General features: G+C 44.0%; 1 protein-coding gene across 41 annotated transcripts in view; it reads right to left on the bottom strand.

Annotated features, from left to right (window-relative positions):
- Window positions 1-12,942, bottom strand: part of MAP2 (microtubule associated protein 2) — a 235,163-nt gene that overhangs the window by 76,241 nt on the left and 145,980 nt on the right. Inside the window, exon 1 of one of the 41 annotated variants that reach the window (XM_055718914.1) lies at window positions 3,185-3,353. The exons of the other annotated variants lie outside the window; for them this stretch is intronic. The gene's annotated coding sequence lies outside the window, so the exon portion shown is untranslated. Of the gene's footprint in view, window positions 1-3,184; window positions 3,354-12,942 lie in introns of those variants that run through there. 41 annotated transcript variants of the gene reach the window in all.

Here is a 12,942-nt window from a genome sequence, read left to right on the forward strand (position 1 = left end):
TTGTGAGTACATCTTGCAGAATCATCTTAGCATTATATTAACATTGCCTTTGCATGTAAGCAGATGAATTTTCTACAGATTTCACTTTTTAAGAGAACAGAATTAGGCGAATACTGAAGGATTTTGCAAATACCCTGCCTTCCTGCTTCAGGCCATGGTTTTACCTGCTCCTGTGTCTATGAGCCCATTCACAGTGAAATGAGGCTACCTGATTTCAGAGAAGCTAACTCATTAACTAAGAGAAACAGCCATCTGGATCCATGGAGCAAGAGCTACAATTCCAGCTCAGGGGAGAGAGTAACACTGGAGTTTTCTGCACAGACAACAGACCTTCAAAAAGAAAAACAAGGGGCATGGACAGATCCTGAGCTCAGTGGGAGGAGATAGGAGGAAAGGGGAACTGCTCCCTGTCCTCCAGGGATATTCTCCAGGGCCAAATCCTGCTTCCCAGAAGGCTATTTAGCTTGGACACAGCATAGCACTGACTCAGCCACCCTGCTCCCAAGGCCAGAGCAAGAAGAGGGTGGGGTTGCTCTGTGGAGGCAGGCTGGGGCTCAGAGACACGGCTACCATGACCTCGGGTACCTAGAGCTTCTAAAACTCCCGAATGAGACTGCCTAAATTATGAAATCTAAGAAATTCTGATAAATTCTTTCAGAGAAAAGGAATTTATGAGGTGAGGTGTTAATAAATAATTGAAGAGAGGGAACCAAGAAGTAGAGAAGAATGAAATTAAGATGTTCTTCAAAATGAGTTACACTGAAACACCCCAAACCCATAAAAAACTTCCATGCTTCCTTAATGCAAAAAACCCAAACTACATACATATATGGGGTGCAATCTAATGTCTACTGGTAAATAACACAACCAAGAAAACCTTTAATTCATGTCCACATACCAACTGGCCAATTGAGATGTTGTGTCTGAAATTTAAGTATCAGGCACTGTGGATTAAAAGGTCCCCAAAAAATAGTCAGTAAATTTAACTTACTGACAACTTAGGTTTAGAAGAGCCAAGGAAAGTGGGTAGGTATCATGAGGCTGGAATAGAAACAAGAGACAGAATGGGAAATCTAGATGGACAAATTCCAATAACCTCCTGCCACCATCAAAAAGCTCAGTCTGTAGTTTGTAGGACCCAAACCCTAATGGTGCTATTGTCTTCATGGACTCCCCACATATCTACAAAACATGAGGGCTAATTTTGGATGCATCAACACATGCAGAGCTTTGCAGCCACATTTCACGCCTTCATTTCAGCTAATGTGCATCTTTTCTCAAATTAATTTGATTATTTCCAGATGTGAGCAGTGTGCTTCACACTGATCAAAAAGAATCACAGTAAACAGCGTGCATGGGGAAGAAGTCTCGTGGCATCTGACAGGGAACATGTTAGCTTCCCTCTTACTTAAAATGCTTGGTCATGGTTCAGAAGCCACTAAATGATTAACAAAAGTCCACTTGATGCTAAACATCTAAGTGCCATAATTCTGGTACTATGGTATATTATTAGAATTATACATTCTTCCAATTGAGGCACTCTACCTCTCAAGCCTAATAAAGGATGGACAAGCTTCTCTGGTAATTTAAAACAGATCTCATTTATTTCTTCCTTATCCACTGCTTGAACTATTAATTTGCAGCTAGTTCCTTCTTTCTAGAAAATACGAGCAAGACTACCCTCTTAAATACCACCTTGCAACTGTTAAAAATGCAGGCAGCGTTCTTCTCACACTTGTATTAGTTTTTGGCATTTTTCAAAGGCTTTTCCATTTCCACACTGCAAACAGTTAGTCAATAGTCACATATTCTTTGTAGAAAATCCTTTTGATCGTACCTTGGATCAGAAAACAGATGAAAAATAACGGATGGTGCCTGGACCAGAGGCTGAACAAAGGAGGCTCACTGTGGAAAGACGAAGAAAATTTACCGCAATCTGCAGCTTTGCCAGAGCTGAGAAGGAGAGATGGCTGCAGGCTCTGAAGCAGTCGATCAGACCTGCAGCAGTGGCTCGGCAGAAGATGAGCAGAGCGCCAGAGGAGCGGCTGCTCCCGCTCCACACACTCCACTCCCTCCTGCACGCTGTCCTGCCCTGTGGGTGCAGGGATTTAAACCCCTCTCCGAGTTTCCCACAAGCTGGGCTGGGCATCAGCGGAGACAGGCAGGTCGGAAGGGTGGGTCACCCTGCTGCAGGAGCTGTACAGCTCCTGGTGACGGGGAATGCCTTCACTGGGAGAAAAGGGAACCTTACAGAGCCCCTCTACTCTGTACTGAGTAACAAACCCTGCTTGGCCAAGCAGCACACCCAGGCGGTGTACAGGAGGGACGAGGTGCAGCACCAGTTGCATTTCCATTGGCAGCAAGCAGGTCCATCTTGCTGGAGAACACTGAAAGAGGTAAACATATGCGAACAAGTCTTTCAGCTGCTACGCTTGACTGTCAGAGCCCTTCCTCCCTGGGGAAGTCATTCATCCCTCTAGATTGCTGGACAGCAGAGCACACCGGAGACAACCTGCTGTTGCATGCTCCTCTCCCACGACACAAGGTTGCCTGGCATGCAGGGCTGCCCTTGCTCCCATGACCAGGGACTGATAAACTTGCTCAAGCTACAGAAATCTAAAACCAGGTGCCCTTTTCTCTTGCAATGGTAAAAGCATGGTACTAGCAGCTTCTGCATGCAAAAAACCTGTCTACTGTAAAGCTCACTTCTAGCTAAAAAGCCAGAAGAATCCCTGCACACCCCTTCCTGCTCCAATATCACCCCTTTTCAACAAACCGTTTCTATCTACAATGCTGTGGTTTTGCACCATTTACCATTCATCGAACACCCTCACACACACCCATATATCACTAATCATTATTCCTTCCTGCAGGAGAGAGGAAACGCATTTTAGCTGGTGAAGGAGATGGTAACCATAACAACAGCACCATGACGACTGTAAGTGATATCTGAAACAAGAAATAAGGCAAAAACTTATTACCAATAAATTTGGTCCACGATAAGGATGGCAAAAGCACTAAAGAAGCAATACCACCAGTCAGTAAATGTGCCAACACGAAGAAACACAAGTCTCTCTGGATTTAAGTGTACACAATTCTTCTCCAGATTTTAAGATGAGGCACCATGACAGCTTTGTCTTCTCCTGATTCAGTAAAAACAGAAGCAGCCCCTGCTCAATCCTACCTGCGATCTCTCCTGCCTCAGGGAGCTGGAGGGGCTGAAGGATGGAAGAAGTGCTGCCGGGAAGCAGGGACATTTCCTGGCAGCCAGAAGACTCCCAAATTTCTCAGTAGAGTCTTTTGTTTCCAGGAGACTCGTAGAAATGAGCCCTGAGCAAGGACAGGATTGCTCCCAGGGGAGCACCTCAGAGTCAGACACACTGCATTGATTTTTCCACCAAGCACAATTTCAAATGGGCATCGCCAGCCCTCTCTGTGCACTTTAGAGAAGCCATTGCATTTGGCAGGCTTGTTTGAAACATGAGGCTCCGCAGCCGTCAGCCAGCGACCATCTAAATGACCCATGCCAAGGCCCTGACTTACAAACCTGGCAGAGAAAAAGACTCACCAACACTGTAACTACATTGGCTTTTTCATGCTCAGTGCAGGAGGCACAGAAAAAAAAAAAAAAAAAGAAAAATAAACAGAGCTATCTCCAAGGGCTGTGTGCAGGTAAAGTTATTTGGGGTCTGATCAGACAGGGAAACACTCGAAGAGGCAGCTGCACTACATGGCCCTCTCAGGGACTTTCAGGGGTAATTGAGCTCACCAGTTTGCTACAGGATTGCTCAGGGTGGGCACACTGAAGTGGTCTTTCCCCACTGAAATATTTTGTCACCCTCTGCACAGCTTCCCCCTCCTCACCTCTTTGGTTTTCAAAGCACTGCAGTAATTTAACTGGAAATTAAACCTTTCTACATGGTACTTGGTGGTTCTTCCATAATATGAATAAATATAGAGTTGAAAAATCTCAGTTAAATAAACACTCAACAACTCAGTCCTTACTGATACTTTTACAGTCTGTTATTTGCTACTGAAGCAATTATAAAAGATTTGCCCCACTTATTACAGATAATTTTTCAAAACACAAAGAACAGAGAAAAACTTTAAGATGATGATTTTGAAGGGAAAAGCAGATTCAGATAGCATCAAGGAAACACCTCTCCAACAGATTTTTTTTATTATTATTATTTTTATTTATTTATTTCCCTCCTACCCCAGTGGTCACTTCAAACCTTGGCAAGAAGGCAGTTGAAAATCCGGAAGGACAACAGAGCTGAGCTGGAGTACGGGCTACATAAGAATGCTCACAATACTACTTAAGGGGAAAAATTCTTAATTCTTCATCAGTCAGGGAAGAAGAAATATACAACTTGATATTGTCGTTGCAGGCTGCGGAAAAAAGAAAGGTAGAGCTACTAGAAATACCCACAAACACGTAACACTAAAAGCACTGTGGCTGTCAACATTTCACAAGTTTGGCCAGCTGAAAACTTGTCAGAAACAAACACTGGCTGGTTAATAAAAATGAACACGGAATGCTTGGTTCCCCTCCCCATTGCAACTGCCATTATAATTTTCAGTGCATATAAACGGCTGAAGTAAAGTCATCTTCTGCTTATTTATTGCACAGGTACAGAAGCTGACAGCAGCACACGCTACCAAGCTTACAGTTGCCTAATTCTCAGACTCCGATTTCCAAGCTTGTTGTTGGAAGGAATGCCAGCCAAACTGTGGATTTGCCGCAGCTACTGCCAACAGGCTACATAGCTCTGTGCTTGCTGTACTCTCAGTCGCACTGATCAATACTTGTGTTCGGACAGGGTCCGGTAAAGGCAGCCCACGAAAAGACTGGAGTGACATTTTCCAGGATTTCTTTTCCCCCACACTGACTTTGCTAAGACACGTTGATTTGATGTTGCATCTCTTCTCTCATGAGACTCCATGATAAATGTCAGCTAAGATTAGCTAGTGAGCCATTAATTAATTATGCTAATGTTACCCCATATTCTCCACGCTGACAGATCTGTGCTCTTGCCAACTTCAGTGGAGCTACTCTGCATGCAGGTGAGGCAGTTTGGACCATTTAGCAGAGAGGTGCTACAAACTTAACTGCTAAGCAAAAACCCGCACAACAAAATCTCACTCCAGAACCAGCACTTTAACTACACTGGTGCGTTCTTTTCCTTATCTGCATACTTTAATTACTTTTACATCCCTTATTTCTTCCAGTTTCACTGAGATGTCATCAAGCATGACACATTTTCACATGATCTTAACTTTACTCAGTGAGCTTTAAATTAGGAAAAAAAAAATGCTGCCTCTACAATTTTTTGATTCTTCAAAGGTCTTACCTAACATTTAAAACTAATTCTATCTCTGCTACAGTACGATCTCTGAAAATACCCTAATGCTATCTTTGGGATCACCATCACGTCAGCTACTACAAATGGTAAAAAGCATGTCCTGGGCTAATTTCTGGCAGATTCTTCCCCATAAATACACGCAGGAGAACCAGCTTACAGTAGAAAACCGGAACGCGGCATCTACATCCCACTCCAGCTCTCTATGCCCTCCCCAGGGCCATGGACCCCTAAAAAGGGGGCAGTTCAGTAACTCCAGGGGCAGACTTCCTGATGCAGCTGCCATCCCAATTTAATTCTGTCCTTCCATATGCTGAAGGAACACACTCAATTATTCTGCAACTGAACAAGCAACACAAAGACACTGATGTGAAAATGAAGTATGGAGGTGATAACAGGAAAGGATCTTCAAGGCCATGTGCTGCTCTAGTTTGTTTGGGTGAAAATTCTTCCTTGCATGAAAAAAGTTTCCTCCCCAGGTCAAGGTCAGTAGATCATTCCTTTGCTGAGAATGCTTTTAGCTTCACTTCATAATACTCAGACACACCAGGCAATTACGCCAGGCACACAGTGGGAGCAGAAGCATCTCATTGTCTAACAGAGGCATTGTTTATTCATGCTGAAAAAGAGCATAAGACAGAAGAAAGCTTGTTCTGAGGTCCCTCCACCCAGACTCACTTAAGCATCTTTGACTCTCAGTTTCGTGGTCAGAAAACCTTAGAGGCAGGGGCCCTGGAACCCATTACAGCCAACAGAAGCCAATGCTTTTAACTGCAACACAAAACATCTAACTGTAAATAAAAAAAATGGAAATAAGGAGACAAAGAGTTGGAAAACTGATTGGGAATGAGGTTATTTGCAAAGTCTGCTTGCTTCTGTATTTACAGCAAACTTGGCATGGATTAGCTAGTACTAGAATTTTCTTGCCTAGGGCACATCTGGGCGGTGAATTGTTGTGCTGCAAACCTTGGTCCTACAGAAGTGGTAAGATTATTTCATGCCTTTGTATTATTTTCTAACCAACAATGTTATAAACATAGGACTTCTTTTAACTTAAATATACCCCTGTGCTTGTATGACTCAAAAATACGCTGTCCACCCACATTTAGCCACCCACCCATATGACCTGTGACTGTATACTCAGGCAAATAAAATAATCTCTCCCTACCTGGAAATGAGAATACCCAGTAATCTTTTGTATTCTTACATGCTCTAGACAGTAAAATCACAATATTTGGGATATAATTTTATCATGTGGTAGCTGTTTCCTGCCAAATCTTTACTCAACCAACCCTACTGCCTACAAAAGAAAAGAAGGCAAGCAGCCACCCCTCCAGCCTGTTCGGGCAGGAGGGCAGGGAGGACAGAGCCAATATTGAAGGAACCTGAAGCCACAGGAGCTGATTTTGCAGCCCTTGCTTTCAGAGGAAGTTTTTCCCTCAGAAGGGCTTCAACTAAGATCTTGGGATGTGCACTGAAACAGAAACAGGAGTTTATGTGGTCCAGCTTGTACCTTAACTACCGTGATCTTTTTGAAAGTTTAACTTTTAATTCCTTGGGGTTTTGAATTAAGAAAATTCAAGTATCTGAAGTGTGAGGAGGAATCAACTCACTAAGTCACTCAGTCCTTCTGAAATTTTAATCGCAGGACTTGCTGTCACAGCAAAGAACTATTTCAGAGAATTGTTTCCTCCCCAGGCTCCCACAGGTGTATGCAATTACCTGATTCTTGCTACAGGTTGGGTTTAATTTTGCTCTGCTGCCACCCCTTTTCTTCCTACCCTGTGCTGAGGGGTTGGCATATGTACATGAACCAGTGGCATTCTCCTGGGAGAAGGTGAAGAATGAATGAGTTTTGTGGGAGGCATGAAACAAGCCCAGGGTCGGGGAGTAGGGAAGGGTAAGAAAGTTGCATTGGATGAAGAAAGTGCATGTCAAGAATGATAAGATGTGACTGACGAACAAATTCAGTAACTGAGGAAAAAGTCTGGAAAAAACCCAAGCCATGGGGCTGAACGCACATTGCTTTAATATAAAGAGACAGCCAGGGGGAAGGAGGGAAGCTAGGATGTGCCATCTCCAATCAAACCATCCAGCCTAGACTCCTGCCACAAGCAGTGGCCAGCACGAGCTGCTCCACACGAAGAGGCAAGAAGCTCCACAGAGCTTCAGTCTCACATCAGCGTTCTCTCAATGCACAAAGTCTCCACCCGGTGACACTGACCTGCTGATTTCCATCAGAGCCCGGTGCCTACATGTCTATGAAGATCCAGATCATTGTGCTCTTTGCAATACAAGCAGTACATTCAGAAGATACCCTCAAGGAGACTTTGTGGACAAGGGAAATAACCTGTGTCCTTCCATGGACTGCCATCAGAGATTTCCATTAAAAGGATAAAGGACACAAAAAGCACAATGGGATATAGGACGTGCAGAGCACTGACGGAGACAGAAAATTCATGCGTACATTTATCAGTTCAGGTGATTCAGATGTCTTTTTTGAGAGGTATGCAGGATCCAACATACGATTCATCTTGAATTTCTCTGTATTTTCTCTTTTGCAAAGTCTTTCAGCAGCACTAAAGATTATGTTGGTTTAGGATGCCTGAAAGCATTAACTATTAATCACAAATGAAATAAAGTAGACCTGGAAAAGGTACAAAGAGCTCAATGAAGATGATAAAAGATCTGAAGAAGCTTCTATGCAAGAACTGACTAGACAGGCTATAACTCTTCATCCTGGCAAAGAAGGGAATGGGCCAGACGTTTATAAAAACACATGCAGCACAGAGAAGAAAAGCAGGGAAGAGAAAACAGTCACTCTCTCCACAAAGAGCTATGGTGCATCAGCCAGAACTCTCTGGTGGCAGGCTCCCTGCAAAAAAATGGTGGTTCTTCCCACTGTAGGAAATTCCATGGTGCAGGGGATGGTGCACAATACAAGTTTGCATAGGTTAAAAAGCAGCTGCTGAATTTTTCTTCCATTAATTTGCCCATGGTTTCTCAATTTAAGAGCCTTTTCTGGGAAAGGAATGTTTTTACCATGTAAGTAATATCTAGATCTAACGTGGCTTAGAGGCTTTACCTCCTATTTTAATATTGACTTTAAGTAATTGTGTGGTTTCCTGTCATAGGTTTTTAAAGGCAACTCTTCCCCATCAAGTGTGATAGAATGTCACAGCCCCTTGATGAGTGTTACGTTTAGCAAACTCTACATGAAAATGCACTGTATGACATAGACTGTATTGCACAGTAAATGAAAAACACCTATTACACAGCCAGGCTCTAGCAAACGAACAGTTTTGTGGTCTGCAAAGTTTCTAACTGAAACACGACTTCACATCCCAGACACGTACATCCCTCTGCTGATGCAGCAAAACCAGGCTCTGCAGGTTACGTCTTGCCACTTGCGTGGGACTGGTTCACCAGATGAAGAAAGAAGATGCTAATTTGTAAGCTGCTCGGCAGAATCAACCTGACCACCTTATGCTGAAAATCTACAGACAGCACACGGTGACACTGAGCTAATGGTTAGGGCTGGGGACATCAACAGGAAGATAAACTGAGAAAAGTGTTCTCGAGTAGGGGTGACGCTGAAGAGAATAGGCACATGAACAGCTAGGAAGACAGATGGCCCTTCCAGAAGGACCTGGTTATGTATCCAGGGCCGCCGCTTGTAAGAGGTCTTAGACTATATGTAAATGTTTTATAGATGAGATGCTCAAAGCTGCACAGCATAAGCAAAGTCTTGTGTGTTTTCTTTTTCATTTAGGGCAAGCAGTCGGAAACACATGCCCCACCACTGAACTCAACTCTGACCCAGAGGGGCTGTCTCTGGTTGAAAAGATGATTCATTCACTCTGCTAGAAGGGCTGAATGAATAGGCAGTATTCAGACTGCAGAACGCTTATCACTTGGGATTCCCTCAAAATTTAGGTCTGACATGACTGGGTCAGTAACCACGCGCTTTTGTTCCTCGCTCCTTGAACAGCAATGTCTCTTTGCATCCTTCAGTGGTTCCCTCAAATCAGGTCGATTTTTATGGCTTGCTAATTATTACTGCTAGACTTCTGCCAGGCTTCAGGATGAAAAGACGTGTATTTCTGAAAGCTCAGGGCACAAAACTTACAGAATAAATCACTGTCTGTCTGGCAGCAACAAAATCCAGCCATGGCAGCCACTTAAATATACGCATCTGGATAGTGCTGAACTTTATTTGTTTAGGAATGGAAAGTTTTCTTCCGCCTTTGTTGACAGAGCATATTAAAGACTGCCAAAAATGCAAAGAGAAAAAGAAGTAACTGTCAGAAGCTGGATTTTGTCTAGAGGTGCATCAACATGTATCACACATACAAAGCTATTTGACATTCAGATTGCACCGTTATACCTCAGGAGGCTGGCTGTGAAAGAAATGAGAGATGACTGCATAATCGTAGCTAGGGCCCCTTCTGCATATGTACTAAGCTACTGCCTAGTTCAACAAACATACTTCATACTTCCTGCTCCCTCTGCCTAGATCATCCCAGTCTCCACTGCATCACCCCCCTGTCGCAGCCCAGGCATTGCCCACTTGGGCTCCAGCCCCTCACCCAGGCCCTGTCCATGTTTGCTGTCCAGACCACAGATTTCACCACTGCAAACTGTGAAAGTTTTATCCCCCTCATACCAAGGCCCACTTTCAGATTGCCTCCTGCAGGTTTCATGCCAAGCAGCAGTTTCCTCATTCCCATTCCTCTATTAACTTCCAGTTTTCCTTCCTGGACTTCTCATCCAGTCCCTCACTTGCATCCAGCTCGTTCCTTACCCATCCGTACCCTTTCTCCACACATCCTTTATCAGAGCTCTCTTCTGCCCTGGATCCCCTGCTTCTGCAAGTTCCTGGCCATGTTTTCTAATTTTGGTTGCCTCTGCCTTTGAAAGTGTGGACTTTCTCCTTTCTCAGCAATTATAAGCAAAGGAGAGGCAGCTTATTCTTTTTTTTTTTTTTTCCACTCACAGTGATACGATGTGACATGACATAAATTGGGCTGGTCAGGCTCAGGGAGGTTGGAAGCAGCAGAGGCTCTAGCAAGTCTCTCCTGACCCTCAGCAAATTTTCAAATGATGTGTTGTCCCTTCCTCCGCAAACTTTCAAATGATACGTTGTCCCTTCCTCCACAACCAGGATGCTAAAAGAACTTTGCAGACAAGATCTTGAGTTAAAACAGCAAACCTGGCTTCCTCAACCCAGCCTGGGAAGGCAGCCTTGCTCCAGGAAAGGGCGGCTTGGACCAAAACATGTGCCTAAGAGGGCAAGACAAGCCTGACTGCCAGAGAGGAAAGGTGCAGCCTAAACCACAAAAAGTTTGGCAAAGTGGTAATAGAAACAGGGTCTTGTAGCAAGCCACCTCAGCTGGCAGCCTCACCTATAACACCACAATCAGTAAATGGAGCGTGTGTGAAGAGATGTGTATGTTATGCTCAGGGGTGCGCTGACAGGTAAGATCGCTGTATCCATAGTGATGGCAAGTGAAGCAATGGTAGTACTGCAGGCCAGAGTCTGATGGTCTAATTTGAAGCACAGGGTGTAAAGAGACCTGGAAAGACTTTTCCAGAGATGCAGACAACCCTTCTTTGCATCCCCAAAAGAAAGTATAGGTTCAATTAGGGGAAAGCGTAAGAGCTCCCAACAAAAGCATCTCAAAGGCTTTGCTATACACTCTTGACCAGCAAAGAGTTGTCAGCCATTCAGATCTGGGTGCTATTCCTGCCCAAACTCCTGCTACTGGTGGAGTGGCTCGGGAAGAGCCAGCTTGGATGCTGGGACTGCAAAGAGAATGGCTTTGGACCCTCTGGGTGCCTCTTGCTGAAGGTAATATTGCATCCATGTCTCCTGTTGTGGGTCCCATAATCTCTGGTCCTTTCTTCCAGCGTTGCCACCACTACATGTCTGAGCCCCAGCTGCCCTCCCCAGGCAGGTCCCAGCCAGCCAAAGGAGCACACCATGCTGGGACCTCCCCTAATCTCTTCTCTCAGCAAGCTAGTGCTGAGTAACAGGCAGCAAGACACTTGTCCCAGATCCTGTCTTAAAGGTGTAAAAGGGCCTGAATTTACTCAGCCTGGGCTCTGAGCTGAGGTTTGTCCTGGCCAGAACTCAGGATATAGCCAAAAAAAGTCATACTGAGGTTCCTTGCAGCCCACGGGACAGACCACACGTAGAACGGCAGGGCACCTTGTTCTGAAGTCCAGATACCTCTTTACCTCCAAAAATGCTCTGAAGCGATAAAACCACCACTACTTTCTCTGCATTTAGACTTACACCATATGGAACAGAACAGCCCCAACATCAAATGCTGGGCACCCCTACAAAACTGTGAAGAACGTGCCCATGAAGAAACAGGTGCTACATTCAGTAAGGTACAAAGTGGCTGCCCCAGCACCAAGGTGTCCCTCTTCAGTCTCGTTCCTTTCCTACCCCAGCTCCGGGCACAAGAGAAGACATACGTCAGCCCACATCTAGCCTCACACCAATCTTTGAAACTCCCCTATGGCCAGTGCTAAATCCTCACAGACTGGTTCAGGCATTCAGTTCCTGACTAATTTATGGTCTGTGGAAACCTCCCACCCCACACGTGACTTCTACACTGTATTAGGCTGAGCTGGCATGTGAGGGCATTTTTCCAGGGGACAGTATAGAGGTATTTTCCAGTATCACTGGGTACCCTACGTAAGCCTTGTTCAGGAACAAAGAAACGATGAAAACCACTTTTTTTAAAAAACACAATACTTGCATATTATAAAAAGGAGGACTCTGCTACTGTCCTTTTAGCTGTTATCAGTTTGAAATAAAGCTGTTAACGTTTTACATAAGTAAGGCTGCAGCACAAAATAGCAGAATAAAACCCTAAAGCTCCTTTTCCTGAAGTACTGCTAGGATTCAAACCCTACTGTGTGCATGTCAATTGGCAGAGATTTTCAGTGAGGATTTACTCCGGTGCTTTGTCAGTATTCTCCGGGAATATTACAAAAGTCAGAAGATTTTTCTTGAAGCAAATTTTTACTTGTCCTTCAAAGATGCACCTTCTTTGATACAGAAGGATTTGATGTGGGAGGATACTCCAAAAATGCAGTCCTCAGCACACTCAAATTTTCTTTAAATTCCTGAACATTTTAGAGGGGCTTTACTTGGTGAAGTGGGAATTGTTAATATTACGCTAATAAAAATTACAATATCCACATCATTATATTTGACATAAAGCCCAGGGTCAAGTGCAAAAAATTAGCATTTAAAAGATACAGTTGATATTTCAAACACAACCATTCAAATGATACACTGCTTTGAAGAATATATTGCACTTCACTTTGTTGTACTGCTTCCAAGGAGCATTGCTCATAACTATTTGCAGTTTCTGAAACGAGGATGGTATTCTTCCTTTTTCCACAGCAAGAAATGACTATTGAGACAACGTGGTTTTAAATGGAAAGCTTTCTATTTCTTTCTATCAATACTCAATGAACACAAAGGTGACAGGAAGTTACTGTAGAATCCATTCTCTCCATACAGCTAATATTTCCTTGCCTTCTTTGTTTCCTAGTAAAA

Source organism: Falco cherrug, chromosome 8 (genome assembly GCF_023634085.1).
Source record: "Falco cherrug isolate bFalChe1 chromosome 8, bFalChe1.pri, whole genome shotgun sequence".
In the NCBI taxonomy this organism is placed as follows: Eukaryota; Metazoa; Chordata; class Aves; order Falconiformes; family Falconidae; genus Falco; species Falco cherrug.